Source organism: Pan troglodytes, chromosome 2 (genome assembly GCF_028858775.2).
Source record: "Pan troglodytes isolate AG18354 chromosome 2, NHGRI_mPanTro3-v2.0_pri, whole genome shotgun sequence".
Lineage (NCBI taxonomy): Eukaryota > Metazoa > Chordata > Mammalia > Primates > Hominidae > Pan > Pan troglodytes.
This window is the reverse complement of record NC_086015.1, coordinates 73,113,663-73,119,662: the sequence shown is the minus strand read 5'-3', so window position 1 is coordinate 73,119,662 and position 6,000 is coordinate 73,113,663.

Here is a 6,000-nt window from a genome sequence, read left to right as displayed (position 1 = left end):
CAGGAAGCATGCCTGGGAGGCCTCAGGAAACTTACAATCATGGCGGAAGGTGAAGGGGAAGCAAGAACATATTACTATGGCAGAGCAGGGTGGGGGCTGGGGGGAATTGCCATGCACTTTCAAACCAGATCTCTTGAGAACTCACTCACTATCACAAGAACAGCAAGGGATAAGTTTGCCCCATGATTCATTCACCTTCCACCAGGCCCCTCCTTAGACACGTGGAGATTACAATTCGAGATGAGATTTGGGTGGGGACACAGCCAAACCATATCAGGGTTATTTTAAAGATGCCAGAGAGTTAAGAGTTACAGTATTTTGTTCTGCAAATCTGATCAGACCCACATTTATTTTTCACCTGTTTTAGTAGGCTGCTCATAGCCCAGGTTAGTAGGAAAATTAAAGCAGTTATTCTGAAATCAACTTAAAGATTATTTGCAGTTATTTTCTGTGCTTTAAAATGTAAGCAGCATTTATTTGTTCTATGGAAATACAAAAATGGTTTGATCGCAAAATAAAAATCATTGGTAATTCCTCCAGCTGGATTGTAACATTTTAGAGTATTTCCTTCCAATCTTTTTTTCTATGCAAGCACATAATATATATTGTTTTCTTGACTTCATTTGACTTAGATCAACATTCACAAAATGTGTTCTAAGGAATAGTAGTCATAATATGTCCCATAGAATAAAGCTTTTTTTTGTGGTCATCAGTTCAAAAAAGGCTATTTTTCTCGGTTTAGAAATTCATAATTCTCATTGGCATGTTTAAGTCTTTTTGGTTAAGTAAGCTCTCTAGCTTGTGTGTGTGTGTGTGTGTGTGTGTGAGAGAGAGAGAGAGAGAGAGAGAGACAGGGTCTTACTTTGTCAACCAGGCTGGCGTGCAAGTGGCTCGATCACAGCTCACTGCAATCCCACCCACCGGGCTCAGGTGATCCTCCCACCTCAACCTCGAAGGTAGCTGGGTCTACAGGCATGTCCCACCACACCTGGCTAATTTTTTTGTAGAGAGGGGGTTTTGCCATGTTGCCAGAACTGGTCTCGAACTCCTAGGCTCAAGTAGTCTGCCCGTCTTGTCCTCCTAAAGTGCTGGGAAGACAGGTGTGGGCCACCACACCTGGCCTTTCTAGCTTTCTTGAACCCAACATTCTCCCGACTGATTTGATCCAATAATAATATTTACAGCCAATGTCTCAACATTCTCAATAGGTGTCTGATGACAGTAGCATTTCTGCTGCTGATTACTCAAATTCTGCCAGACTTCACCATTTTTTATTTGTACCAACAAGAGCAATTGATTCCTGTGCTTTGTAATTCCAGCCTTTTAGGTATGTGAGTGCCATGTCTGCTACACTGAGGAAGCAATAGAGGACACTGATTAAGAGCCTTGACTTTTAGAGACCGTCTTCAGTTCAAATGCCTATGCCTCAGCTTTAGTATCTATGAAAGAAGGTTAACAAAAATATCCATCTTTCAGCCGTGTGCAGTGGCTCGCACCTGTAATCCCAGCACTTTGGGAGGCTGAGGTGGGCGGATCACCTGAGGTCAGGAGTTCGAGACCAGCCTGGCCAATATGGTGAAACCCCGTCTCTACAAAAATACAAAAATTAGCCAAGCATGATGGCAGGCGCCTGTAATCCCAGCTATTTGTGAGGCTGGGGCAGGAGAATCGCTTGAACCTGGGAGGCGGAGGTTGCAGTGAGCCAAGATTGCACCATTGCATTCTAGCCTGGGTGACTGAGTGACAGTCCATCTCAAAAAAAAAAATCCGTATTTTAAGGTTGTTGTGTGAAGAAATCGATATGTCATATATAAAGCACTTATCACAAGCTTAGCAATGTTAAGTGATCAATAAATGTTAGCAGTGAAACTGTAAAATTAACAGCACCACTAGTAGCAGCAGCAGGAGGAATGTCATAATGATGTTAATAATTGTAGCAACAGCAGCAGTAGCAGCAGCAATAGCTGTGGTAACAGTTGCAGTTGGTAACAGTTCCAGTTCAGTAGCAGAGGTTGTAATAATAATAGTACCAGTAGTGGTGGTGATGATAGCAGTAATGGTATTAGCAGTACTATTTAGTATAATAGCTATATTAGTAGCACTGAAGCAACATCCTAACACACTTCAGAAATACATAGAATTGATCTACCTGTGAAACTAAACCAAACAACAGGTGCTGGAGAGGATGTGGAGAAATAGGAACACTTTGACACTGTTGGTGGGACTGTAAACTAGTTCAACCATTGTGGAAGACAGTGTGGCGATTCCTCAGGGATCTAGAACTAGAAATACCATTTGACCCAGCCATCCCCCATTACTGGGTATGTTCCCAAAGGACTATAAATCGTGCTGCTATAAAGACACATGCACACGTATGTTTATTGCGGCACTATTCACAATAGCAAAGACTTGGAACCAACCCAAATGTCCAACAATGTTAGACTGGATTCAGAAAACATGGCACATATACACCATGGAATACTATGTAGCCATAAAAAATGATGAGTTCATGTCCTTTGTAGGGACATGGATGAAATTGGAAATCATCATTCTCAGTAAACTATCACAAGGACAAAAAACCAAACACCGCATATTCTCACTCATAGGTGGGAATTGAACAATGAGAACACATGGACACAGGAAGGGGAACATCACACTCTGGGGATTGTTGTGGGATGGGGGGAGGGGGGAGGGATAGCTTTAGGAGGTATACCTAATGCTAAATGACGAGTTAATGGGTGCAGCACACCAGTATGGCCCATGTATACATATGTAATTAACCTGCACATTGTGCACATGTACCCTAAAACTTAAAGTATAATAATAATAAAATTTAAAAAATAAAAAATAAAACCAATTTAATTTAAGAATTTTTGAGATGGCTTACAAAAAAATTAAGGTAAAGTAATATATAACCTCTTGTAATTCAAGCTATCCTGGGGGCTGGTGGAGGCAAGGCAGTCTGGGTGTCTTAACTTTAGAGAAGCACTTGCCTCATACATTTCAGAGCCCATCCTGAGGCCTTGCAGCTATGGGTCAGGGAAATTTGAGGAGAGAGCTAGGCATTTATATTACACTCACAAAATCTTCAGGCAATTTGCAGCCAGTGGGCAGAACCTTGGTGATCCAGATGGAATTGCACAAGAGAATAGCATACCACAAACAGGACAGAACTGATTTATTTAGTGACATTTGGAAACCATTTATAGTTGTGTCAATTTATAGCCAGTGGTTTGAAGCTGAAGAAAGAGATGGGATGACTTATCCACAGCCTTCACATCCTGAGTGAATGTAGAATGGAAAAATAAGTGGATACAAGAAAGAAGTGCTTCCTCTTATCAGAACTTTTCATAAATGTATTAACCTTTAAACATTTTTATGCATATATTATATGTGCTGTTTTAGAAAAAGTAAAATGGAAAAGTCACTGATTTTTCAGTCATGGACAAATATTTGTGAGATATCAGGCACTTTCTAGGAAGAAAAGAGTGAAACAATTTACTTGTGAAAGTATAGTAATGTTTACTAAGAGTTTACAATGGATTGTCACTTAGTTTTTTTTAAAAATCCTATAAAGTAGGTATGTTTATTATCTCATATTTACAGATGAAGTAACCGAGAAGGGAGAGATTGACTTGACCAAAATGGCACAGTTAGGATGGGGCAGAGTTGGTATCTGAAACCAGACATCCTGAATCTGAAGCCTCTGGGTTTAACCACTGAATTAAACTGCTTTTCCACTGTTCAAACAGAGCCAACGAGACACAGTTGGGAGAAGGAACTTCCTAGGTTTCCCAGTCAGTGGCACAACCAGGATTTGGATCCAGTCTGACTCCCAAGTCTTATGTTCGAAGCATCTTGCTTTATTGACTTCAAGTTATTATTTCAGGTTTTCAGATATGAAGACCAAATGAAGCAGATGTCAGATGTTTTGAAATGCCCACTATTTTGCACAGTTTGGATATTTCTGTGGTTAAAAAATTAAGAGATTAGCTGCACAAAAATTATATCACTGAATACTATGCTAGGCTTTACTGAGGACATGATAAAGAAGGTCAACTTTGTTTTCACAGAGTTACAGTCCCTAGGGGAAAGATTGATTAGTGAAATGGCAATGACAACACCATGGGGGCAAGTGCCCAGCTCTAGGCAAGGACATCAGAGCAATACCAAGCCCAGTTTTCAGGTCCAGGAGGGCTTCCTGGAGGAGGTAACTTCAGAACTGGAACAAGCCGCACAAAACTTGGGCATGACAGGGAGTTTCACCCCTTGGGGTCCTCAAGTTGGTTGTGTTTGAAACAGCATGAGATAGGGACTGAGAAACACAATTGGGAAAGGAAGCAGAGTCTAGATCTTGAGGCCATGTCAGGAAATTAGGATTCATCCTTAGGCTATAGAAAATCATTGAAGGGACTTAAGTGGGAGAGTATATTAGGACTCCTTCAAGCTGCAAGTCACAAAAAATCCTAATTGAACTTGAGCAAAAAATGAGGAAATCTGCAGGCTGGTACAAGAAAAGAGACAGTTGTTTTTTCAAAGTACAAAACAGTATTCAGGCCAGGTATGGTGGCTCATGCCTGTAATTCTAGCACTTTGGGAGGTTGAGGCAGACAGATTGCTTGAGCTCAGGAGTTTGAGACCAGCCCGGGCAACATGGCAAAAACCCATCTCTACTAAGAAAAAAAAAGTTAACCTGGAGTGGTGGCTTGTGCCTGTAGTCTGAGCTACCTGTGGTGCTGATGAAGGAGGATCCCTTGAGTCTGGAAAGCCAAGGCTGCAGTGAGCCATGTTTGTGCTATTGCACTCCAGCCTGGGTGACAACGTGAGACCTTGTCTCAAAAACAAAATAAAACAAAACAAAAACAGTATTCAGTGGAAACTCTCCCTCTTAAACTTGTCTTCTAGCCCCCCACTTCCCCTCCCCACTCCAGGTAACCTTACTTCAGGAATATAACCATTATTGTGTATCCTGCTAGGACTATTCTATGCATCTTCAAGCATATGTGTGTGTGTGTGTGTGTGTATATATAATTTTTCTACATAAATATGTTATTACTATGAACTAATGTTAATCTTTCACCAGAGATCAGTTAACATGCATGTAACTCTTTTTTCTAGTTTATTTTAAAATATTAGAATTTCTCAGTTGTAGATTTAGCCAGAAATTATTATTAATTGGCATGAGCTTTTTCTCTATTATTAAAATTTAGTATACTCCTTGCAGGGGGTGGGTGTGTGAAGCAGGGGGTATGGGGATGTGGCAAAACACTGTAATCACTGAAGATCAGAGCTGTAGAAAGAAACATTGGTGTTTCCTCAGCACACTATAAGCCTTATTTGTGACGACAAAACAAAACACCCAGGGCCTCTGAGATCATCTAAACACTGAAAGAGCCTTGAGTGTTAAGAGCTGTCAGGAGACTGGGGTCTTCACTTATCTCCTGATTTTATTCTTGCCTGTTCCCTAACCCTTCCAGTCCATTTTCCAGCCAGCAGCAAAAGTGTCTTTTAGAAATGTAAATCATCTGTTAGTCCTGTGCTTCAAACCCTCCAATGGTTTCCAGTGACACTTAGAATGAAATCCGACTCACTCCAGGTCATAAAGACTTATCTGATCTAGCCCCTGCCTAGGTCCCTGTCCTCATCTCCTCCTTGGACAACAGAGTCCAGTTATGTGAGTGTCACCTTGCGTCACTGCCTAGAAAAGCCCAAGATCTTGCCTGTCTAAAGGACTTTGCACTTGGTTCCCTCTGCATAGATTGCTGTTCCCTCCTATCCTATGGTTGATTTCATTCATTAGGTGTTACCACCTCAGACAGGCTTTTCCTAACTTTCCTAACCAAGGTAGGTCTCCCCTGTGATTATCTAAAATGTAGTGTTCATCTCCTTTCACAGCTTTTAATGCAACCAGCAATTATTTACTTGTCTTCATCACTGGAAAGTGACTTTGTCTCAACCACTCTTGTATTCCTAGTGCCTAGCACAGCATATCGCACAACT